General features: G+C 46.2%; 1 pseudogene; it reads left to right on the forward strand.

The window, feature by feature from the left end:
• The first annotated feature begins 24,828 nt into the window (after positions 1 to 24,828).
• On the forward strand, positions 24,829 to 25,500 carry LOC118998570 (NADH dehydrogenase [ubiquinone] 1 alpha subcomplex subunit 12-like; annotated as a pseudogene).
• Positions 25,501 to 26,417: the final 917 nt, after the last annotated feature.

A 26,417-nucleotide genomic window follows, 5' to 3' on the forward strand; every position in this document is an offset into this window, starting at 1 on the left:
TTTCACAGGGATGACACTAGACAGCAGTTCCGCTGGCAGGATGGAGTGTGGTTCTCATTGCAAATAGGAACAGGCCCACCTGCGGCCGGTGGGGTAACACTAAGGAGCAGCGTCGCTTCTTTTAACTCTCGGCAGTTGTAGCAGCAGCGCCTTCCCGCCAAGCACTGAGCGCCATGATCTCATCTATCACAGGAAGTGGGGGTTCCTGGTATTTTTGGAAGCGCGTGTGCCCCCTTACCTGCATTTCACTTTCTGTGGGTTTTATTACCCGTGGTCAACCATATTCCAAAAATATTACATAAAAAATCCCAGGATCAAACAATTTGTAAGTTGTAAATTGCATGCCGTTCTAGGCAGTGCCCACTCCGTTCCTCCTTTTGTCCAGGGTATCAACAATGTACGTGCCCCCCGCCCATTAATCACTTTGTAGAAATCTCAGTATCAGATTGACTGGCACAGTTTTATATTGATACCCGGAGGCCTGCCGTGCTGGGGGACTCCACTCTGAAAGTGTTTTCATTTTTCTCAAATTTAAGGAACGCTCATTTACTTAATAATGACCCCACAGCCCAAGCGTAGGGATGCTGGGAATTCAGGCACGCTGCAGAGAGCCCGTCGTAAAGCACTTCCTTTAAGTGAAAAGGTGAGGACAGCAGTTAGAAATTTTGAGAGACCACATTCACATAACTTTTATTATGGTATACTATAATAATTGTTCTGTTTATTATTAGTCGTTGTTAATCCCTTACTGTGGCTATTAAACTATCATGGTTATGCATGTACAGGGAAAAGCATACATAGGGTTCATACACACATAGGGTTCAGCAGTATCCACCATTTCAGGCGTCCACTGGGGGTCTTGGAACTGCTCCCCCGAAGATAGGGGAGCACTGCTGTATTTTCCAGAGGAACAAACAGGCCCAGTGAGGTTAAAAAACTCCGCAGAGGTCACACAGCTTGCCTAGGCTGTCTGTGTCCAGAGGCCTTAACGAGCACATTGCAGGCGTCTCCAATCAACCCTGTTGATTGCTCCCTCCACCTGATGTACGGACACGGCTGTGAAAGTTTGACAGCCCTGATGAGCAGAGCCCCTGAGCTCGCTGCAGGCCCGGGAGTGGAGGCAGCCTGGCCTCCTGGTGGGCTCTGAGTCACACAGGTCAGCCCGGGCTGGTCCGCACAGCCTGTCACCCTCAGCTGTCTCTCTGTGTTGCACAGCAGAGCCGGGCTCAGAGATGGGAACTGCGATTTACAAGCTCTCGGGCAAAATCAACTTTCAGGTGAAGAAAACTCACATTCCCGGTAGGTCCCCCTTGCTTCTGAGGGTCGGATGGCAACCAGGGGTGGGGAGGATGAGAGTCTCCGAGTTGGTTCAATCGAGTTGGTTCAATCGTTTGTGCCTTTGATGTGATAGAAAGACCCAGCTGGCCCTCAGGGCTGGGGGGAATGCTTCAGCTGGGCCTGCTGTTTTGGTTTCTTGTCAGCTGAGTTCATTTAGAAGCTAGTTCACAAGGAAGCCCCACTTCTTTTTGGCAAGCGTGCTTTCTAATTCTGCATGAGTTAAACAAAGGGTGGAGACCGCGGAGCCCTGCAGCTCCCTTCTGGGACAGGACAGCTCGGTAGGTTGAATTTTCCGTAGCAGATGGAAAATTAACTCCAGCATGATTTTGACCAGTTATAAATACCAAAGACATGTGTTTTTCAGTTCAGATTCTTCCCAAAAGGACTCGGGGACTTCCAGCCTTTTGTCCCTGGCTCCCAAGTCTGTCCTGAGAAGCAACAGAAAAGGCACTGAGACTTGGCCTGCTGAAAGAACTGTGGGCAGTGACCAGGCACAGCGACACACCTGTAAATGCACAGGAGGGCCTGGGGCTTCGATAGCTTCAAGAAGTAGTTAGGTCTTCTTATCCACAAGATGTAGATGAAGATTTAACAGAAGTTAAATGTTACGTAAAAGAGGGGACCTCCACTTTTCTCTTGCCAGTGGCTGATGGATTACCCATCCCAAACCTGAAGACCTCTGCAAGGTTGGGGGTGAGAAGGAAGTGGCTCCTAAGGGGTGGGGTGGGGTGTGTGTGTGTTAAGAACTGGAATGGATTCAAAGAGCTGGAATGGATTTAAATCCTACCTGGATTTAAGCCATGACCTGTCTTGTTTCTTGGCCTGTGGAGCAAGATGCCTACCTTCATGCTTAGCTATGGGAAATGTTGCCAGAGCAGCTTGTCGGCCACATCACTCATTGTCTTACTTCTACTATCTAGAGGCTTTATTTAAAAAGACAAAACAATAAATAGTTTTATTTCTAGAATAGTTTACCTGGTTAGTAAGGCAAAGCATTACCATTTTATCATATGTAAATCTAATGTGATGTTTCATGTACCATGCATCAATTACGCTGTGACACGCCACTCGTCGGAAGGTGCATGCCCATTTCAGAGATGTTTGGATGTAAAAAGAGAAAAGTGTCTTTAGTACAGATGATACTTAGCAGATAGCCTTCCAAAGTTCCTTTTAGTCTTGTAATTCAGCACTTCCTCATAAGAGCATTTCCTTCCCTGGCTGGTGTAGCTCAGTGGATTGAGCGCGGGCCTGCGAACCAAACAACTGTGGTTCGATTCCCAGTCAGGGCACATGCCTGGGTTGCAGGCCAGTTCCCAGTGGGAGACGCATGAGAGTCAACCATACACTGATATTTCTCTCCCTCTCTCCTTCCCTTCCCCTCTGAAGATAAATAAATAAGATCTTTTAAAAAATTAATTATGAATGAGAAACACAAATGCATCAAAGGAGAAAATGTTTTCTACTGTCAATACTGAATTAATCCCTTCTTAGAGTAGCACTGACTAGTATACAGCTCTCTAATTCAAGTTGCCTGTTTGGTGTCTTACCACAGAGGCACCGGTGAACAATGCAAGTGTCAGTCTAGTGCCCAGACAAGAAGGGGGAACTGTGGGGCTTTTTTCTTTTTTTAACTGAAACATGAAACAACTTTATTCTCTGTAAGTACTTTTTCAAATAAATTGTACTGCTGAAATAAGGTTAAAAAAGTAAATATAAAGAGCTGAGCATTTTGATGAGGGAGTTTAGAACATTAAAATGCATAGATTTCATAACTCTCAAAGCCTTTTTTTTTTAAGAAATCCCATTAGTGACATTATGTTGCAGATGTGTAATTTATGGTGTGGAATTCCTAATCTCTAGTGTTTCAAGTAGCAAATAAGTAGTTACAGACACTTTCAAAAAGTAAATATGTCAAAGCCACCTAACTCTCCAGAATCCTCTGTTGTTATGAACTAAGGGGCTGGGGGCGTCCACCAGGGAGGCTAACACTCCCAGCTGGGAAAGTGCAGGAGGCAGGCACACGGAGGTTTTCCCGAGGCTGTTACTGGGCAGCGGATGCGTGCCCTCCGGCACCAGCATGTATTTCTCGGTGGTTCCGAGCTGTAGAAGCACAGGAGTGGGGTGTTCGAGGACTGAAGCCTTCTGTATTCTTGGATGAGTGCATATGGGATTCAGTGTTTACTCTCCATTCAGTGTCTCTTACCTGCCCTTACTTATTGAGTCATGAGCTTTTAAGAAGAAGGTAAAATATGGTGCATAATCTTGAAAGAGGAAAAATATAGAATAAGAAATTTGACAATATCCCATTCTATTGTGAATTAAATAGTAATTCTCTAGGATTTCAGCTCCAATTCCATTGTGGGATTGACATGAACCAAAGGTGAGAAGACAGGTGAAGAATTCAGTGCCCCTTTTCCATTCAGTATCATGCCTCTATTTTTCTGAATCATCAAATACATGGTTGGTGTTCACATCTAAGCTCTTTGTGTATGGGACCTGGTCCCACTGTCCCTTGACCCTCCCCCAACCATAGCCGGGCAGAATGTGGTTCAACTTCTAGAAGGAAAGGTCTCCACTCCATGTCCACTCCCTATCTCTCGTTTACTTCAGGACAATCTCTGTTTCCTTCAAATTCCTAATCACAGAATCCCTGTACTCTGTGCTGTGCTTGTCAACTTGACCTCTCGGTGACGCATGACGGTGCTGACTGATAGTTTCCATGAAACTTTCTCCTATCTTGACTTCCTTCCCCACCCTCTTCCCCTCTTCTCCCGTTGCCCCTCTGATTTTTACTTCTCACTCTGCTCAGATGCTCACCTTCCTCTGAACACCCTTTCTGTATCAGTGATCATTCCTTGTCCTGATTCTTACTATAATAGGAGTAGCTGCCACTTGATCTGAGTTCCTATTCTAGAGCATTCCAGGATGTAACATGCCGCATCATTTATGGCTCACCAGAGCTCTGAGAGGTTCCATTATCCCCTCTGCTCACAGATGATAACTTAAGCTTCCAAATGGGCTAGTAACTTGTGCAAAGCCTCACAGCTAGAGAGAGGCCGAGGCAGGATTCAAGTTCAGATGGTCTGACCAACAAACCACGCTCTTTTCAGTATGCCGCTCTCTCCCACTCTGTTCTCAGTCACACTCAGGTCTGCCTGTACGACCTAAAAGGCTGCATGGCTTCACTGTGCACTCCTTCTCAGCTCTGCCCCCGAACCCCAGGCTCCCATGCCCAGATGCCTGCTGGACATCTCTCACATGTCCACTGGCACCTGAACGGCAAACCGCCCAGAGATCAGTACCCATCCTTTCTGCCAGTGTTCTTACCTCAGGAAGGGACCTGGGAGCCCTCCTGGCGTCCCCCCTCCCCAGGTCCAGACCCTGACAATGCTTGTTGTTTCGTCTGCTCAGGCTGCCATGACTAAACACCCCAGACTGAGTGGCTTAAACCACAGACATTGATTTTCTCCCCATTCTGGAGACTAGGAGTCCAAGATCAGGGTGTCAGCAGGGCTGCTTTCTTTTGCGGCCTCTCTCATTGGCTCATAGATGGCCACCTTCTCACAGTGTCCTCACATGGCTGCCCCTTGGTCTGTGTGTTTCTGTGTCCTAATAGCCTCTTCTAACAAGAACGACATTCGTATTAAATCAGGGCCCACCCATATGAACCCGCTGTGTCACACTTGTTGCTTTAAAGGCACTGTCCCCGAATGCAGCCACATTCTGAGGTACTGGGGGTTAGACTTCAAGATACAAATATGAGGGGACTAAATCCATCGCACAACTCAAGCTTTAAGATACCCCTAAAATCTGACTTTGAAGGCGCATGTTAAATACAGCAGTACCTCGTTACTTTGTTCTGGGACTTGAGGCAAGTGCAGAAACGGATAAGCACAGAAAACGCTGAAACATTGTCTCTTGGGAGGCAGTGCCATGACTCACACAAGTTCTAGCGAGTGCCACAAGTCCCACGCAAGCCCCACGTACCCAGATGCTTTTTTCTCATCAAAATGTGATGAGTGGAGGGTTTGATGAATCCCGAAGCCACTGAGTACCGAGGTGTGTCTGTATTTTTTTCTTTATTGACAGCAGTGGGGGCCCCCAAATGTTTATGGACTTTACTGTGGAGATTATATTGATCGTTAGTGAAGCAGATGAAATGCGTTCTTAACTCACCTTTCTGGCTTCTGGCCCGCTCCCCCGTCATCTCAAGACGACGACAACAACATGGACTGCTTTGTCCGGGGCTAGAATGAGAACCTCCCGTACAGCCCCCCTCTAACTTTCCTCCAGCGTTCTGCTTGCCCAGACACCTCTTGAAAAGTTATTTCATAAATAAGGCTCCTTAAGTATTTCGTGATCTAAGATCCCCCTTGAATGGGTTCCATTACTACACTACTGTTTAGAGAGCTATTTGCTAGTGAATAGAGTTGAAGCCTTCGTCTATGTGTGGTAATGTGGCTGTCCTAAGGGCTTTCAAAATGTATCTATAGCCCTGGCTGGGTAACTCAGTTGGTTAGTGTTGTCCCAGTACCGCAAGGTTGCGGGTTCAGTCCCCAGTCAGGGCACATACAAGAATCAACTCATGAATCCAAAACAAATTGAGGTGTCTCTCTTTCTCTCCTTTCATGTCTCTCTAAAATAAATAAATAAAAATTTAAAAATTTACATAGTTCAGTAGTCCCTCAAGAAATCGAACATAGAGTTGCCACAGGACCCAGCAATTCCACTCCTGGGCATGGAAACAACCCACCGTCTCTCAGCTGATGAGTCAATAAGCAAAATGGGGCACTTCCAGGCAATGGAATATCATTCGACAATAAAAGAAAGGAAATTCTGACACAAGCTAAAGCAAGGATGAGCCTTGAAAATACTTTGCCGAGTGAAAGAAGCCAGACACAAAAGGCCACATATTGTGTGGTTCCATGGATATGAAATGTCCAGAACAGGCAAATCCACAGAGACAGAAAATATTGATAGATCGGTGGTAGCCAGGACACAGAGGAAGGAGAAAATGGGGGTGACTGCTAACAGGTCAGGGATTTTCTCTTGGGGTCATGGAAACGTTCTGGCATTCACTGGCGGTGACGGTTACACAGCATCGTGAATCTACTCAAAAGCACTGAATTTTACTTTTTAAAATGATGCATTTATGTAACTTTTGTCTCAATCAGAAAATCACAGTAGCCTAATTTCCTGTCTTTTAAAACATATTTATTTATTTGTTTGTTCCTAGTGAGAAGGAAAGGGAGGGAGAAAGGGAGGGAAAGAAACATCAAGCGTGTGCCCTGACCAGGAACTAAATCAGCGACCCCGGGCTCTGCAGGCGATGCCTGACCAGCTGAGCCACGCCGGCCAGGGCCTGATTTCTTGTCCTCGTGAAATCTGCTCCCTGACTTTACGTTTGCATGTCAGAGAAAGCCAGGACTGTCTGGGATTCAAGGGCTCAGAATGTTATTGTGAACAAGTGGGCCTTTCGAAAACGTTTTTTTTTTGTTATCCCAGGCCAGAAGCCTGCTTTTGGTTTGGGGGCTTACATTTCCCTCTGCCTGTCACATGGGGAGAGACCCATACAACAGCTGACCAGGAACCTCTCCTGCTTTCTCTTTCAGAGGGTAAATACATATGTCATCCCTACTGCCGAGACCTGGTACATCTGGATTATCCACAAAATGGGAGATTACCGACCTGCCCGCCCACGTGTGAAGTAAGGCTTTCAAGCCAAAAGCGCACTCAGGTAGGCACTACGGGGTGCTTGCAGAGCTCTGGGTTTCAGGTGCTGCCATCTTCCATGTGCCTATAGAATGGTCTTCTCACCTTCCTGGCTTACCTGTGTACCTTCACGGGCTCATGTTCTGTCTTGGCCATTACCCCGTTCCTCAGGGCCTGTCACACTGGAGCTCAACTAGGCTGTGGGTTGGGACTTTGTAAACCACCCAGCAGAATGCAGTGGTGGTTAACCCGACAGATACGGGGTAAAATGCGAGCCTTTGATCTGCGAGAGTACATGTCCCCGTGCGGGCTGTAGTCTTGGTGACAGGTGTACTCAGCGCTGCTGAAAATCGGATGTGAAATGTCAATGTGTGTGTCGGTTTTCTCTTTGTCTGACGAAGAACCTCAGCATGAACACCCTGCTAGGGAGTCCATCATTTTTCGCTGGTTGCATTAAAGTGAGGCCCTCCAACTCGTAGGTTGTTACCGACTTCCAACACGTCCTCAGCCTGGCTGCTGGTAGCATGCCCATCTTCACTGGTTTCCTGGGTCGCTGACGTTTTCGGAAAGGGGTGCAAACAGGGGTGATGCCACTCCTCTGCAAATCTGACTAACTCTAGCCTCTGCTCTCCTGGCACATCAAGAGTTTTCTTTAAAAGTGGGTTGTTTTCCCTCCAAAGCTTGGGGACAGTTGCATTACAGGATCTTGGTGTCTTGTCAGTTTCTGGGAGCTCACTGGCATGTCTGAACAGGATTCCTGAAATTAGTCAGCAATATTCATCTTTCCTTCACATGTGAATGAAACTGGTACTCAGTTTGGGGCCAAGACCCTGTTTTCCCCACTGCTTCCTGACCAACGCTGAGTACAAAAGGCCAGACCCATGGATTTGCCTGCTTGTTTTGTCCCCCTAGCAAAGTCAACTCTTGATCAGGGATGCAGTAGCTGTTGTAAAGAGTTTGTTCAGCGTGTGGTTCGCATCTGCTGAATTCCCACTCAACTTAACTGTGCTGGGCAGGGGCACGGGAAGGGAATGGGGAATTGATAAAAGGCACAAAGAATAGCGCTTGTGGCCAACCAATGGCTTCATTTTGAGTAGTAAGTGATGTGAAATTTTCCAACTGGAGCCTGTTGAAGTTCCCGCAAAGCTGTACCAGCCTTACAGCTAACTTAGAAAATGCCTTCCTCTCAGGAAGAAAAGCCTGGGTTAAGGATACAGTTTGTAATTTAATGGGTGACTCTGGAGAGAGCAGAGAAGATAATAAAAGCATTATGAGACGCTGTAGGGAGAACAGATATGTGCTTGTTTGGCTTGAACAAACGCAGAATTCAAGTGTAAGGTTTACACAAATACTTCAGGAGGGTTCCCAAAAGGTACCTGAACTACCAATACTTGAATAATTTACATTTTATACAGATTTTAAAACGTAATACTGAGCTCTCCCATGTGACTTAAAGTTATTGTAAATGATAAAGCAATTTGAAATTTAATTTCTTTTACTTCCATTATTTTTAAATTATGGAATTACAGATTTTTAAAAAGATTTTATTTACTTTTACAGAGAGGGGAAGGGAGGAAGAAAGAATGGAAGAGAAACATCAACGTGCAGTTGCCTCTTGCACGCCCCCTACTGGGGACCTGGTCCACAACCCAGGTATATGTGCCCTGACTGGGAATCGAAACAGTGACCTTTCAGTTTGCAGGCTGGTGCTCTATCCACTGAGACACAGATTTAGAAGTTAGTGTTTTGAAGAGTCCCAGATTTGATTTGCTAGATTGAGCCATGCAAAACATGTAAAAAAACCCAAAACATGCATGCATACATACATATATACGTATACATATATATGTACATATATACATACACACACACATATCATTCCCAACAGGCTGAGCATATAATTCTTCTATATTAGGTTAAGAATGTCCTTTTCCTGTCCGGGTTACTTGTACACCAAAAGGTTGCAAGTTCGATCCCTAGTCAGGGCACATTGGGGAGGCAACTGATCCATGTTCCCCTCTCTCTGCCTTTCTCCTTCCTTCCTTCCCTCCCTCCCTTCCTCTTTCTCTAAAAATCAACAAAACATATCCTCAGATGAGAATTTAAAAAATTTTTTTAATGTCCTCAACTGGGAGTGCCACCCCATTATATCATTTCCTGTATGTGCATCTAGGGGATAATGATAGATACCTCACAGGGAGTGATGAGAATTCAGTTAGACCTTGAACCCTTCATGAGGCGCCCCCAAAATGCGGTGCTACAGTTCAGTGTCTTAATCGATCTGCTCTTGTGAACTGGGATTTGATGCTGTGCTTTTCTGTCCTTGGCTTTAAAGGTTAGAAATGGTAAATGCAATGGTTCTAACATCATTAATAGGATTCCGAGTCTTGGCAATATCTTGAAGGCTGTTAACCTTTTGGAAGTGTGTATCGGCTGACTGAATATATTACAAGAGCTCTCTGTAACCGCCAATGCCACGGGCCTCGGCCACTGGTAGAAGGCTGCACTTCAGAATGATTTCAGTTCGGCGGAACACCTTAAACAGAATAGTTCAAGGAGAATTTCCTAGAAGCTGCAGAATCCAGCTTCAAGAACCCAGAAAACAATTCTCTCACACTTATTTTGCTTCTGTGATTTGATATAGAGAGGGCTTTGAGAGATTGCTGGAAAGTGCTTTTCAACTATAAGATGTATTTTAAAACATATTCAGTTATTTATCAACTTTACATTTTTATGAAACCTGGTATTTAGTTTCTAAATACAATACAATGAAGATTACAAAACTCAAATTTGACTGACTTTTCAAATCAAAAAGCTTTCATAGTGTATATATATTTATGATTATGAGAGTAAAGCATAATTATTATAGAAGTTCTGGAGAATGTAAAAAAGTTTAAGGAAAGCATTAAAATTGCCTACAGTCCACTACTCAAAGATAATCACTTTTAATATTTTAGTGTCTTTCTTTTTTTTTAGTGTCTATTATCTGTATGTATTTCTTCATGAAATTGAAGTCATTAACTAGACACCTAGATACACAGATGCACAGGTGGAGATGGAGATCTACCTTCATTCTTCATCACAATGTGACTCTCTCCTTGTCACTGTGTGTTCTTTGAAAACAACCCCTGCCCTGGCTGGTGTAGCTCAATGGACTGAGTGCAGGCCTGCAAACCAGAGGATTGCAGTTCGATTCCCAGTCAGGGCACATGCCTGGGTTGCAGGCCAGTTCCCAGCAGGGGACACATGAGAGGCAACCATACATTGATGTTTCTCTCCCTCTCTCCTTCCCTTCCCCTCTAAAGATAAATAAATAAGAAAAAGAAAGAAAGAAAGAAAACATGACCCCTAAGCTATGGTAATTCATCTTATGGATATTTCATATTTGATTTAATAATTTTGTTTCTTTTGGCACTCTTTCTTACTGTTATAAATGAAGCTACAATAACATCTTTGTATGAAAATCTCCCCCCCACCCCCCATTGCTGCTTATTTCCTTAATACAGACAGATTCCTGAAGAAGAGTTACTCGGTCAAGAGCTTCAATGGCTCTTAAAACACACTGTCAAATCCTGTCACAGAAAATCTGTACCAATTTGCACTCTCCCCAGCAGTCCCTAAGCAGCATAACTTCTCCTATAGTCTCCTGCATAATGTATTCCATTTAAAAACTCTCTCTCTCTCTTTTTTTTAATGCTTAATCCCTGAAGGTTTGGAAGGTGAGGTGAGGAAATGATTGAATAGTTTGGTCTATTCCAATTTATGAAAAATATAATCAGTGAAGTGTAGGACTCAGAGACATTGGTGATTTTGTGACCCCTCCCCCCTCCAAATCTGGTCTTTCTCAGAAGGGCTCTGCAGAGGGTCTGGGCTTCACAACCCCCTGTCCTCTGAGGCTCTGACAGTGGGTCTTTTCTGAAGCGGAAAGACACAGCGGGTGTGTGTGAACTAGCCGTGAAGTGGAGTATTGTACGAAAGCCCGCCACCACCTGTTCCTGATTGAGGTGAGGGCAGGATCCAAGGGTGCAAGCTGTTAGAAGGAAGATGGCAAATTAGGAAAACAGCCCCAATTATTCAAGTCTCCGAGGGGTTTGACTACATGTGAGGAGCCATTGTTCCTCTCCCAGCTCCAGATCCCACAGGCCACAGAGTCACACTCAAAGTCATTGTGTGTTTTGTTTCCCTTGCGTTAGCACTTTTCAAACCACATGCTCAGATTCTTCATTGCTCCCCATACAGCAGCAGTGATTAGGTTCAACCACATGAATTTTCCATTTTTGTGGGCAAGAAATGGTAAACATCAGCTGATTTTATAAGGATCCGATATATTTATGGAATTATTCCTAATCATTATGAGTTAATGTTAACGTTTTCTGTTGAGAGCACCTTTGGGTGGACTCTCTGGGCCGTCAACAGCAGGGCACAGCCTTCTCTGCCCCAGAGCAAGTAAATTGGGTCCGGAGAGAGGGGCCCTTCCGATCATCGGTTTTGTTTGTGTCAGGACAGCCACCAGGGGGCGCTCTAGCACTGATTACTGTATATTTGCACGTTAGCCACTGACTCCAATTTTTTAAAAAAACAGTACAGACAAGAGAGTGGTCATTACCAGGGTGGGGGGAGGCAGAGCGGGTAAAGGGGGGTTAAGTGGTGATAGAAAGAGAAATGGGGTAGTAAACACACAATACGGTATACAGATGATGTACTGTAGAACTGTACACCTGAACCCTATATGATTGTGTCAACCAATATCACCCCAATAAATTCATTAAAATTGTTTTAATATTACACAACAGTAAGTAAAGATATAAAGATTGTTAGTATTTATTGAGCACTTACTGGACAAAACTAAGGTTTAGACACATAACCATATCATTATTATTTTTATTGTTGATATTAACGAAGCTTCTGTGTGCTTGCCACATGTTTCATTTACAATTCAGTCAGCAAGATGTTACTTTTTATTTTTACAGATGAGATTTGAGGCTTACAGAGGTTAAGTGATTTTACAAATGAGAAAGATAAAATATTTTATTTACAGGCTCAGTCCTTCATTGAAGTTCTCTTTCCCACCCTTCCCTCTTTTTCCCTCTTTTCCTACTAGGGATTGAAAGAAGATACAGTCTTGCTTAAAAAGAAAAAGAGCTGAAGCTAATGTGCATAGTCAGTAAAGTCTGCAGTCCTGCCTGCCTGGTGCCCGGGCAGTAGCGAGTCCTGCCACCCCCGGCGCTGCTCCCACGCATTTCTCAGTCTGCTATGACCCCTTTCCTGCCTCAGGCTTGCCCTAGAGGACTAGCTGGTCTCAGGTTCATCTGTGTTCAGATTCGGAGGGGTGAGGGAAGGCAAGAGGAGAATGCTAGGAATCTCCATAACCCCCCAAAGATGACAGCTATGCTGCTTCCAGCACTCCTCGATGCACTGGCTCGCTGCCTGCACTCAGTGAGCAAGAGCAAGGAGACACAGGCACACAGCCCCTGCTGGCTGGGTGGCCTCAGTTAAGTCATTTAACCTCATCCACAAAGTGTATGTAACAAATGGCAGATCTTATTCATGGGCTTATTATGGATTTAGTTAGACAAGGCATAAAAAAGTACTTAGCCCGGTGCTTGGCAGGAAGCTATTCATTGTGTTGGCTATATGACAATATTCTTAAATTCTCCCAACAGTCACATAAGGCGGGCGTTTAGCACAGAATCTGCTCGGGCCACGATGTGCTGAGTGCTCCAGAAGAGGCACCTTGAGTTCCCAAGAGGCCACAAGATGTGCTAAAGGCCCACAGAGAGTATTATAATTACAAAATATTTTCAGAAATATTTTCAGCTTTTTGGTAGGTGAGCTATGAGATATTATTTTCAACTAGATTGCAAGATGCACGCGGCACTGTAAGCCTGCCTACAGAAGTGCTCAAGGCCTTCGGACAGCCGTCCAAAACCAGCTGGTGCCAGTCACTCAGGGAACCGACAATGCTGTCATGTCCCCCTCGTACCACCCCCCGCCCCCCGCCCAAAATTTAAGAACTGCAGCGGTCCCAGCATGGTTAGGGCTACTGGCTTACATAGGATGTTTCCCTGCAGTTTTAGCCCTTGGTGGGATTTCTGACTCAAGGAACAAAGCAGAACATATCCCCTTTTCTGTTCCAACTCCTGGCCATCTCCCTCCTCTCTGGTTTCCCCTTAAAATGGATGAAAACAAGGTTCAAGATCTGGTGCAAAGGTTTTCTTAAGTAGAAAGTGCAGGCAAATATAAAAGAGAAGTGAGCAGATTCCAGGAGGTGTCATGACCAAGGGAATATTAAGAGTAGCAAATAAACTGCAATGCCTTTAAAAACATCCCCAAGAGATGCCTGGTCCAGCCTCCTGCTCTCAACCAATGAGATTCGACCAGAGTTTATTGAGTCTTCACTCTGTGTGGGGCATTGAGGATTCCTACCCATCCCTGACTGCAAGGAGCCCAGAGTCCAGGGAGCAATCTTGTGCGAAGTAACCACCCCATCCCCATCCCCACCCCCATCCCCACCCCACCCCACCCCCATCCCCACCCCACCCCACCCCCATCCCCATCCCCATCCCAATGTCACTCCTTCTACATAGCCCTGCTTTGGTGGCATGAAGGCACTTCATTCAGGAAATATTCATTGAATGCCAATCATGTGAACAAAATGGACAAAAAGCCCTGTCTTTGTGGAGCTCCTATTCTGGCAGGGGGAAACAGACCATAAATAAGAAACAAAATATGTACTCACACGGTATAATAAATGCTGGTAAATTCTTTGGGGAAAGAAGTCTAAAAATATAAGGTAATCTGGATTTCCAGTAAATTGTAGGTTACAAAATCCTTAGTGTGGTCAGGATAGGTCTCACTGAGAAGGTGACGTCTGAGATGGACTTGAAGAAGGTGGGGAGTGAGCCACGCAGGTAACTGGGGAAGGAGCGCCCAGGGCAGATCAGCAGCAGGTGTGAAGGCCCGGGCAGAAGCATGCCTGGCACAGTGTGGCTGCTCAGACTGAATGAGGAGAGGAGGGAAGACACGGGGCTGATCGTGATGGCCCGCTACACAGATTTTGACTTTTACTCAGTAAAATGAAGATACATCACTTGGTTTTGAACAGAGTGATGTATTCTAACTTCTCTTTTCAAGATCACTGGGGTTACCGGGTTGAGAATAAACTGCTGGGAGGCAGGGGTAGAATCAAGGAGACCCACTTGTAGAAGCCCAAGGAGGGGATCCCACTGAACCCCACCAGCCAGGGCTGCCTCTCAGACCCGAGAGGCAGCAGCAGAGGACTAGTCTGATTCTGGCTGCCTTTTGAAGATGCGCCAACACTGATGAGCAACTGGAAAGATGGAATTTCCATCACTTGGGATGGGGAAGGCTGAGGGGGAAGCAGAGTTGGTGGGAGGAGATGAGTACAGTTTTGCACGTGCTGACTTTGAGATGTTTATTAGACCCACACATGAGACATAAATAGTTGAACAGAAGAGCCTGTCTCCTCCCACTAGACTATGTGCTCTGACAGAACTCTTTCTTCTTCACCACTGTATTCTCAGTGTGTGGCATGTAGCAAAGACTCCGTTAACATTTGCTGGATGAGTGAGTCATACACTTTGCTATAATACTATGTGTTTGAAAACTGGAAGAGTCTGGCCCTTAGAGTTTCAAACAAGACATTTATACCGCGTAAGGAACTCTTTGATGGGACTCTGTCTTTGTTATACCAACCAAGGTCTCCATCTTAGAGGAGATTAATGACACTTGAGGATTCATTTCTGTGTTAGTCTGAATCCTCAAAGAAGCAGAACCCAAGACAGAATTAGACAGGCAAGAGATTTACTACGGGAGGCCATCTGGGAAGGGCGAAGGGGAGAGAGCCAGGGAAAGTGGGAGAGGCTGCGGGCTGCAGTGCGGAGCTGACACCGCAGGGAAGGGAAGGAAGGAGACTGGGAGGAGGAGAGTGATGGTGCGGCAAGGTGTTGTGGGCAGTCCCCGAGGGCATTAGTAAAACGGACTAAAGAAAACCAAAATCCTGCCATTTGTGACAATATGGATGAACCTGGATGACAAGTGAAGTGAAATAAGTCAGACACCAAAGAGCGAATAGTATATGACACCATTTACATGAGGAGTGTAGAGCAGTCAGACCCATGGAGGCAGAGCGTGGAATGGTGACTGCAATGGCCTGGGAGGCGGGGGAAATGGGGAGGTATTAGCCAAAAAGCACCATGTTTCAATTACGTAAGATAAATACATTCTAGAACCTACTGTACTGCACAATGCCTATTGGTAGTGATACTGTATTATACATTTAAAAATTTCCTAAAGGATGTATTTTAAGTGTTCGTATCACAAAATGATTATGATGATAAAAAAAGGTGGGAGGAAACTTTTAGAAATGGGGGATATATTGATGGTATAGATGGATATGTTTATGGTGATGCTTTTATGGGCATATACTTATCTCCAATTTCTTTTTTCTTTTCAAAGATTTTATTTGCTGCCCTGGCTGGCATAGCTCAGTGGATTGAGCACGGGCTTGCGAACCAGAGGATCGTGGTTTGATTCCCAGTCAAGGCACGTGCCAGTTCCCAGCAGGGGACACACCAGAGGCAACCATACATTGATGTTTCTCTCCCTCTCTTCTTCCCTTCCCCTCTGAAGATAAATAAATAAAATCTTTTAAAACAAGATGTTATTTGCTTACTTTAAGAGAGGGGGAAGGGAGGGAGAAAGAGAGAGAGAAACATCAGTGTATGACAGATACATCGATCAGATGCTTCTCACAAGCCCCTAACTGGGGATGTGGCCTGTAACCCAGGCATGTGCCCTGACTGGGAATTGAACTAGTGAACTTTCAGTTTGCAGGCTGGCACTCAGTCCACTGAATCACACCAGCCAGGGCTTATCTCCAATTTCATCAAGTTGTATGCATTAACTATGTATAGATTTTTATGTATCAATACCTCAATAATGGGATTTTTTACAAGAATTAAAAAGATGGAAACTTGAAAACAATGTTCATTAAAAAGGAGTCTGCAGCATGAGGGCATGGCCTGCATTAGTCCCCCTCCCTGCGTGGTCTGTGGCTGGAAGCATCCTGTAGGAAGTGTGGCTCTGAGCAAAAGCAGAGTGACCTGGGAAGGCCAGCAGCTGGGTCTCAGTCAGCTCTGCTCCTGCAGCAGGAGGTCTGAACGGTGCATTTTCACGGCTGCCACTGTCCACCCACTGCATCACACAGATGTACTTCTCTGTGCAGGTGTGGGGAGTAGCAACTCCGTGAGTCCCGTGGACCCCTCTTCCTGAGGGGAAACTTAGAAGAGGAAGGTTAAGGGGACACACTACAGCCCCCATAGCTGCACTTGGCCTTGGGGACACCACCGGTACTCACTCTCTCTCTCCTTCCCTCCCTGTAGCTCCCCTCACCCTCAGTGGCTTGCTTTGTGGTGTGACTCAAGCCATCACTCCTGAAGGCCTGAGTTCCCCCGTGGGTCCTCGGGAGTGATGATAAGTGGGGCCACTCCTGCTTTCACCCCTTGGCTCCCAGACCCACACATTCTTTCTTCGAGGACATAGCACCACAGGGATATCTCTGATTTAATGCATATTCTTTTTAATATATATACATTTATTTGTTTATTTCTTAGAGAAAGGGGCAGGGAGGGAGAAAGAGAGGGAGAGAAATATTGATATGTGAACCCAGGCTTGTGCCCTGACTAGGAGTCAAACCTTTTGGCCTGCAGGCCAGCACTCATTCCACGGAACCACACCAGCCAGGGCTGATGTAATGCACGTTCTTCATCCTGCAGAATGGCACTCGTGATTGCATAGCGTTCCTCTAAGCTGGCAGCCGCTGCATCTAGAAGGCCCTTCTATTGCATCTGGCTGCTTCTGGTGGGGAGATACATGACATGGCCAGTGGATGCCGTGGTCACGGGCCTACTCCTGCACCTCCTTTGTTGTGAAGTGGGGTTCCTGACCAGATGCTCAGTGGTGTGGGATTCTGTGCCTGTGGGTCAGGCAAGTTATGAGACCCCAGCTGGTGATGCTGGCTGGGGCTTCATGGGCAGAAAGGCAAACACTACTTGGAATAGCTACCTATTCTGAGGGTGAAGCTCTGGCCTTCAGGATGGAAGGTGCCTGGTGCAGTTGACTTGCCAAAAGGTGTCCAGTTGTCCTCAGAGAATACTGCCAGATTACGAGCTTGGCCTTGGTCTCCTTTGCTGAAAGTTGGACATTCCAAGGCATCAGCAGCTAAGTCAGCCTTGGTATGTGGGGGTTCATGCTGCTGAGCCCACACAGACTCCGTGTCTGCCACCATGGCCACTCTGTTCATGTGCCCAATGGACCTTTTGGGGGTTGGCTGATCGTGAAGGTTGATTAATGTCATCTGGCTCAGTCATTTTGTCTAATTGGTTGATCAGGACCTCTTCTGCAAGAGATGCTTTCTGGTGGTGAACAGGTGACACAAAAATATAGTCCTTGTATGTCCTTGCATGGTCCTGGACTAGCCCTTGCTGGCCAGCCAGGCCATTGGCCACTGTACAGTCATTTGTATACATTATGGGGAAGGAGATGCCACCCCTTCCCCATAGCCACACGTCCAAGGTAACACTACAGGGTGACATAGGGGTCTGGTGACAGGGGCTACTTGCCCAGGCAGCATGCTTGGACTCAACCCGTAATGCACCATTTCCACCTCACAACCGACTGCTGCTGGGACCCATCCTATGTCATGACTCTGTGGATGTGACAGAACCCAGTTCAGGATGGGCTACTCTGGAGGAGCAGTTACTTGGTGCACTGTGGCCAAGCATTCCTTCTCTGCCAGAACCCAGTCAGATTCCAAACAGGGGCTGGGATAACTCTGGGAATCAAGGGAAATTAGACCCTGTGTCAGAGTCCTCGAAATGACTAGGCATTCCTCTTTCCCTCATTTCTAGTAACCTGAGTAAATGACTAAATGTGTCTTTGCGAAATAGCTGCAAGTATGTTTACAAGATGTATTTTCTGCAGTGCTGCAGGGTCCTTCCTCCTAGGAACATACCTCTTCAACCAGTGGGTGCTAGGTCTGAAAATCAGCTCAAGTGTGGGAACTGTGAGAGAGAATATGACGGTTTTTTTTAATTTAAGATTTTTTGTTTATTTATTTTTAGAGAGGGAAGGGAGGAAAACTGAGAGGGAGAGAAGCATCAGTGCGTCATTGCCTCTTGAGTGTCTTCTACTGGGGACCTGGCCTGCAACCCAGGTTGTGCCCTGACTGGGAATTGAACCACGCACCCTTTGGTTGGCAGACTGGTGCTCAATTCACTGAGCCACACCAGCCAGAGAAGAGTGTGAGGTGGTTTTTTTTTAAAATTTATTTAATTATTTTTCAAGTACAGTTTTCTGTCTGTTACTCCCATCCGATCCCACCCCCAAGAGTGTGAGTTTTTATTGGAATGATATCCCACAGCCTTCTCCTCCTCCATTCTGGCCTTTTCCTGGTGTAGATACCATGCAGCACCCTCTTGAGTCTTCATCACTTCTGACCTTGGAGACACCAGGCTCTATTAACCATTTCAGAGATCCCTCCAGGTCAAGCCTCCTCGGCTGCCCCTCCGACCTTGCTGGTCATTCCAAGTAACTGGCCTCCTGCTTCTCGTCCTTTAAGTGCAACCGCCTGGCCTCTGTCACACAGGAGCCTCGTAACTCCATGGACGTTAACAAGCCCAATTCTCTTATTGATATTGGGTTGGCCAAAAAGTTCATTTGGTTGGTGCCACACAATGGCTCTAGCAGCACTTAGTGGTCTTTAACTTGACTCGAAACAATTGTTAGATTGTATTGTGATAGCTGTCATACCAGCAGACATGGTTTTAAAAAGCTTATCAAAATTTTGTGCAGCTATTTTAATTTTGAAGATGGAAGAAGATATGCAACATATTCAGCATATTATGCTTTATTATTTAAAGAAAGATAGAATCCTAACTGAATCTCAAAAAAAGTTTTGTGCGGTGTATGGAGAAGGTGCTGTGACGGATCAAACATGTCAAAAGTGGTTTATGAAGTTTCTTGGTGCTGTTGACTCTGGCAAAGTAATCCTTGGCTGTGGGGCTGTCTTATGCACTGGAAGATGTTTAGCAGCACCCCTGGCCTCTACCCACTAGAAGCCAGTAGTGGGAGATAGCCACCATACTCAAAATATCCAAATCAGTAAAGTTATTGGTGAAAATGAAAAATGTGTCTTTTATTTTATGGAAAAAACATAATGGCCTTTATGGCCAACACCATACCTGACTGCCACTTCTACCCCTGAATCTGACATGCAGGGGGTGGTGGGCACCACCCACCTCTTTAGCAATGCTGGTGCTTCTCTGGAGGTCTTGGTGAATGACGTGTCCTCTAGGTCCCTGTGGGACCATTTTCTGAGCTTCTTTAGTCTTCCCTCTACCATTCATAGGGGTAGCTCAAGCATCTGCACTTTGCTCAGATTGGCTCTCAGGGCCCTAGGTTCCCCAGAGCCATGCCAGCAGCTGTCCTCATCCTCTGAGGTTTTTATCAGGGTGATAACTCCTGTGTCCAAAGAAAGTGCCCCCTGGCCCCAGGCAATGAATTCTTGCTTTTCTAGTCTTACATTCTTGGTTCCTTGATCAAATTCTCTCAAATTATTGCAATATAATCCCAAGGCTACTTCTCACAGCTCCTCTGACATATAACCTCTTTCTCCTCTATTAAATCCAGATTATTCCCTTCTAGGTCCTGCTGGGGTTTAATCCTACTTATTAGCTTGGGAGCCAGTAGAGGAAGTAGGGGCAGCTCCTAAAAGTGTGCCTGCTGCCTTGCAGGGGGGCAGGGTCTGTGCTGTGTGTCCCAGCCTGGTGAAAGTGCTCCTGAGACTGACACGGAGTGCCAGCTTGGCGGCCTTGGAGGGCTCAGGGCCTCTGCCAAGCCAGCAGCTGGAGAGGCATCCATCCAGATGTTCCCATACTGTGTTTCAGAGTTCCAGCTTTCTCCAAACAGGTCCCTGATCACTGCATGACTGACTTGCCTTAGCTAAGTATTCCCGTGTCTCTGGGGCTCCATGACTTCATCAGACCCTCAGTCAGCTGCTCAACTCTGTCAGTTCTTCTGCTGCAGGAGAGAAGGGCCTGTTTGTAAGTTACTGAAGAGCCTCGCACTCGTCTTTATTGTTTGGTAGCCCTTTGCAGTGCATCAGGACAACGTGGCAGTAAGAACAGCCAACTCTGGTGTTCTTGAAGGCATCGCTGCCCTCACGTCACTCAAATGTCCGGGTCCCTGCGCCTGCCATTGCATTCCTCTCCGCAGGGACATTCTCCCTGGTCAGCACTGGAGAAATCTTTAGTAATTGCGCCATCACCTTTTTCCGGGGACCATCCATGCTTCACAGAACACTCGAGGGTAGCATCCTCTCTGCTTGCTAGGCTATGACTAAGCCAGTCTCCAAACTCCATCTTCCCTTTTGTTTTCTCAAACAGCTGGCACCACAAGGGTAAGTCTGGGTTCTCTGAGAAGCAGAAGCCAGGAGGGGATTAAATGTGTGAGAAATGTATTAGGGGAACACTTGCTAAAGATAGAGGGGAGGGAGCCAGACCAGGGGGGAGAGTGGTGAGGAAGAGACAAGGGGAAGAGGGATCGGGCAGGAGAGTCTTGGGCTGCACTCACAAGAATAGTTCAGCCAAGCTGATGGGGAGTTGAGGAGCCTGAATCACTCCTTCAGGGAGTCCTGCCTCTTGCAGGACTGGGCCTGCCGCAGTGGCCCCTGCTTGCTCAGTCACTGGCCAGGAGCAGCCTGAGACGCGTGGTCTCCAAGTAAGTGTGGGGGTGGGTCCGGAACATCAGCAGCTGGGACCGTCAGTCATTCAGCTCCCCACAGCAGGAGATCTAAGTGGTGTGTTTTCAAGGCCTCCACGACAGCCTACTTATATCACTATTGTTTGTATATTTTGTGAGTCATAGAACAAGGTGGTTGGAGCTAACCTCAGAGATGATTTCATCTAATGTCTTCATTTAAAAGATGAAGAAAGAGAGGCTCCTATGTTTTAAATAAACTCTCCCAAGGCACAGGAACTTTGGGTTGGACCACTGCTCTCTGGTGAAGCCTATTCTGCATATTGCAGCACACTTCACATGCCTGTCCCCACGCACTAGATGCCAGTGGCCCTCCTCCCCGACCTGGTGACAAGAAAAAACTGCTCTCTCCCTTTCTAAAAATTCCCTGGAAGCAACAGGGTCCCAACTGCCACTGAACAGGGTCAAAGCTGCTGTGTAGCAGTGACCCCTGTACAATGCACTTGCGTAACATCAACTGCACACGTAACAAAAAGTGCCCCCGAGGGCACCGCCCATTCCTGCTTCAGAGAGTTGCCTGCGTCGTCATAGCATGGGTCTTGCATGTAGGAGCCCTTTAGACATCCTGGTGAGGAGGACCATTCATCGCAGGCAATTCTGGCAGTTGAACCGGCCTTCTTGGTATCTTCACCTGAGTGGATGAAAAGGACCTCAAAACCAAGCTGTTGCCTTTGCATCCTCTCCTCCACCCCGATCTTTCCCTCCTAAATAGATGGCACTCTCCACAGCTAGTTGTGCAAGGTAAAAACCCTGGAACCTTCCTCGCTTCTCTTTTCTCTTTTTCCCTGCGTACAATGAACAAACTCAGTCGGCTCTGTCTCCAAAATATAACCAATGTCTCTCTGCTTTCCTCTGTCCCTGGCTGCCACCCTTGTCCAAGCCCCTGTCTTCTCTCCCTGGCACCACCTCTAGGCCAAACTCCTATGTTTCCTGCGTCATTTACACACAATATGTATAGAATATTTAAACGTGTAAATCAAATTACATGACACCTCTGTTTTAACTGCTACTACCTTCGAAATAAAATCTACACCCTGACCAGTGTGGTTCAGTTGGCTGGGCATCATCCCAATGAGTGAAAGGTTGCCAGTTCGATTCCCCGTCAGGGCACGTGCCTGGTCAGGGTCCATGCTTGGGGCAGTACAGGGGGGCGGCAATCAGTGTTTCTGTTTCACATCGGTGTTTCTCTCCCTCTCTTCCTCCCTCTCTTCTCCATCTCTCAAATAAACAAATAAATACATACAGAAATACATAAACTCTGCACCCTTTACAGGACACGTCATGGTCTGGTCTTTGCCTGCCTCACTGAGCTTGGCTCATACCCCTGCCCCACTCGGTCAGTCACCAGCTCAGCTGACTCTTGCTCTGTTCCTTCAATAGGCTGAGCTCAGCCCTGAGCTCCTTTGCCAGTCTCTCAGCCTAGAGTACTCCCCCCAGATCCTCTCTCAACTGGCTCCTTAACTCAGGTCCTGGTTCAAATGCCACCTCAATGAGGCCTTCCCTGACCACCCACACAAAAACCGCCTCTGCCCTACTGTTATCTCCGAACATGTTACCCTGTTCTGTCTTCTTCGTGTCGTTTACACTGACTTCATTTTGTTTATTTCTTGTCTTCATTAGAGTGTCAGTTTCAAGGGAGAAGAGGCTGTGTCTGTTCTGTTCATGGCTGCGGCCCGGCCTGTCACAGACTGGGTTCTCAAAAACATGTGTTGAATGAATGAATAGCACCTTTGATGCACATGGTCTCTGTATATCTAATGTCATTGCGTATTTTGACCATTGATTTAGACTTTCGACTTTTTTTAAAATATATTTCATTGATTATACCATTACAGATGTTCTATTCCCCCCCTTCAATCCCCTCCACCCGCACCCTCCCTCCCCCACCATTCTCCCCCCCTTAGTTTATAACCACGTGTCTCAAGTTCTTTGGATTCTATATTTCCCCCACTATTCTCGCCCTCCCCCTATCTATTTTCTGCCTACCATCTATGCTATTTTCTGTGCCTTCTCCCCCCTTCTCCCCCTTCCACCCCCCTGTTTCTAACCCTCCATGTGTTCTTCATTTCTATGGTTCCACTCCTGATCTAGCTGTCCTCTTGGTTTGCTTTTGTTTTAGGTGTGGTTGTTAATAACTGTGTGTTTGCTGTCCTTTCACTGTTCATATTTTTCATCTTCTTTTTCTTATATAAGTCCCTTTAGCATTTCATATAATAAGGGCTTGGTGATGATGAACTCCTTGAACTTGACCTTATCTGAGAAGCACTTTATCTGTCCTTCCATTCTAAATGAAAGTTTTGCTGGATAAAGCAATCTTGGCTGTAGGTCTTTGGATTTCATGACTTGGAATACTTCTTTCCAGCCCCTTCTTGCCTGTAAGGTCTCTTTTGAGAAATCCGCTGACAGTCTGATGGGTACTCCTTTGTAGGTGACTGTCCCCTTATCCCTTGCTGCTTCTAGGATTCTCTCCTTCATTTTGGTCTTGGCTAATGTAATTATGATGTGCCTTGGTGTGTTCCTTCTTGGGTCCAACTTCTTTGGGACTCTCTGAGCTTCCTGGATTTCCTGGAAGTCTATTTCCTTTGCCAGACTGGGGAAGTTCTCCTTTATTATTTGTTCAAATACGTTTTCCACTCGTGGCTGTTTCTTTCCCCCTTCTGGTACCCCTATAATCCGGATGTTGGAACGTTTAAAGATGTCCTGGAGGTTCCTAAGCCTCTCCTCATTTTTTTGAATTCTCATTTCTTCATTCCTTTCTGGTGGGATGTTTTGTTCTTCCTTCTGGTCCATTCCATTGATTTGAGTCCCAGTTTCCTTTCCATCACTATTGGTTTCCTGTGCATCTCCCTTCATTTCAATTAGTTTAGCCTTCATATGTGCCTCTAATTTGTAACTTTGTTCCTCTAATTTGTGACTATAATCTACCAGTTCTGTGAGCATCCTGATAAATAGTGTCTTGAATTGTGCTTCTGAGAGGCTGGCAATTTCTCGGTCGCTTAGAGTTATTGGCTCTGGGACTTTGAGTTCTTCTTGAGCCATCTTTTGGGTTGCTCATGCCTGTTCCATAGCAGGATCAGAGCCCTAAAGTGTTCACTAGAACAGGGCAACTAAGTCACTGGGTTGTGATGTTGTAGGTGGGGGCGGGGTCAAAGAGGGACAATGGCTCTCACTGGTATTGCAGGGCAACTAAGTTGCTGGGTTGTGACGCTGTATGTGGAGGTGGGGTCAAAGAGGGACTATGGCGTCCTGTCCGCCGCCTGCCGCCATGGCCCTCACCGGTGCCGCAGTTGCTGCCGTCACCGGGCCCACGCGTTTCGTCCCACTGCACGCGAGTATGCCACCGCCATCAGCCCTCGCCCCCTGGGGCCTGCGTGGTTGGCCTCACTGTGCGCAAATATGCGCCCGCGGTCTGCCCCGCACCCCAACTGGTTCTCGTCTGCCTGCGCGCCTGGGTGGGGGGGGCCCTGTCCTGCCTGACCCTGCTTGCTGCTGGCTCCTCCCCTCTTACCGTCCCGTTGAACGGTTAGCTGTAGTCGGACTTCCGTATAATTCAATTTTCTGTCCTTTGGTTGTGTCTTTGTTTCTCCAAACCTTTGTTGTATTCAAACTTGGTTGTGGGAGAAGGCACAGTGTTTCCACCTATGCCTCCATCTTGGCAGAAGTCACCTAGACTTTCGACTTTTGATACACACCACCCCAGATGCCAGGGTTTGCTGTCTCATGCACAGTCAGTGGTTGGTATTGATTTCAACTCTCTACTGACAGATAGTCTTTGCTTTTTGACAGTGGAATGCATGTAACTTCAAAACAGGATTTTTTAATAAACAAACAAGTGAGAGGTCCCTTGCCCTCTGATAACTACTATTCTGATTTTATTGGACTGAGGGCTGATAATTCTCTTAGTTCCTAAGTTCAGTAAATGCCTTCTCTTTCACATCACGTTTCTGCAAGCTGCCACCTCCAACAGAGAATCGTGTTCTTTGAGAAAACAATTCAGGTATGCCTCAAAAACTTTGCATATATTTTTAGCAGTCTCAAAACCAAATTCTGCATCCGTGAATACTAGAACGTAAACTCCACCTATCCTGTGAGCAAGAAACAAAAGGCTGGCATTCTGAATGGTGCACCTGCCGAGCCAGCCTGTGGGGCAGAGAGAGGACCTGCAGGTCCTAAAATGCTGGTCTCAGCAGGTCAGCAGCCACGGTGGCCTGCAAGGGCAAATCCTCTTCAGGGCAAGTGATGTGAGGGTTGGTGCATTCGTGGGGACAGACAGTTATAGAAACAAGCTGTGAAGACAGTAAGCAGTTTTTGGGCCATCACTGGTGGGTGGTATATACTATTGAAATGAATAGCAACAATGCGTGCTGGGTTGTAGATGGAAGCTTGGTGCCCGCTGAGTGGCACTGTTGGCTTCACTGTGTGACTGGTGATCATCCAACAACGATACCACCTACTGCTCATAAATCCATGTGGAGGAACCGTAATTTCAAGGTGTGTGACACTCCAGGACAATATGTACCTTACTCTCACCCTAGAAAGAGGTTTCAGGAGTGGGTCCCACCTTCAACACCTTAAAAGTAAAGACAATGAAAAATAATTTAAACATAGAAAATAGGGAGCTTTTATGTAATTGCACTTTTATTGCTTAAAAATATTTGATTAAAAAAAAAAGAGTCCTGTCTGGGTAGCTCAGTTGGTTGGAGCATTGTCCCAATAAGCAAAGGTTGTGAGTTCAATCCCCAGTAAGGGCACGTACAATAATCAACCAATGAATGCACAAACAAATAGAACAATAAATTGATGTTTCTTTCTCTCTCTCTCTCTCATCCCCCTTCCCATCTCCCTCTTAAAAAGAAAAAAATGAATAAAAGGTTAACCCAGAAGCAGATAAAAATTGGTTTCAATTTGGGGTATGTGTTAGGAGGGCCCTGAGGAGGGATGTTTTTTGTACCAATCACTGATCCTCAGAGAACTGAAGAGTCTTATTGATGGAACTCTATCCTGAATAAGTGAGGAGGGAAACTTTTCTAAGAATGCTCACCATCCTAGACATTTCTGCTTTTTTTCCCTCCAAAGAATGTGAACCATCTTGTTTTACATTTTTTATTTTATCGTTTAATCCATTTGCATGGCACTGTTGCAAAGCATTTGAAAAACATTCCAAAGCAGAACTCATTGGAAATAAGGCCATTGGCCTCAAAATTCAGTGTCTAGCCATGCCTTGCTCCTAGTGAGCCCTCACCAGTACGTTAATCAGACCCAGAATTCCTGAAAGGGTCCAGAAAGGAGGCAGAGCCCCAATTCCAAATGTCTCTGTCATGAGACTCATTGCCAAAATTACCAAGGGTGCAGGTGAAAAGTGGGGGGCTGAAGTGATAGAAAATAAACCCCCAAAATGGCAACACTGAGAACTCTAAAACAAATATGAATTGAGGGGTCCACATATAGGCACTCAAGACTTTTTTAAGGCACATCCTGGCTGGTGTGGCTCAGTAGATTGTGCACCAGACTGTGAAGCAAAGGGTCAC

The sequence above is a fragment of the Sturnira hondurensis genome, unplaced genomic scaffold (assembly GCF_014824575.4).
Source record: "Sturnira hondurensis isolate 20B ecotype Veracruz unplaced genomic scaffold, ASM1482457v3 Scaffold0014384, whole genome shotgun sequence".
Classification (NCBI taxonomy): domain Eukaryota; kingdom Metazoa; phylum Chordata; class Mammalia; order Chiroptera; family Phyllostomidae; genus Sturnira; species Sturnira hondurensis.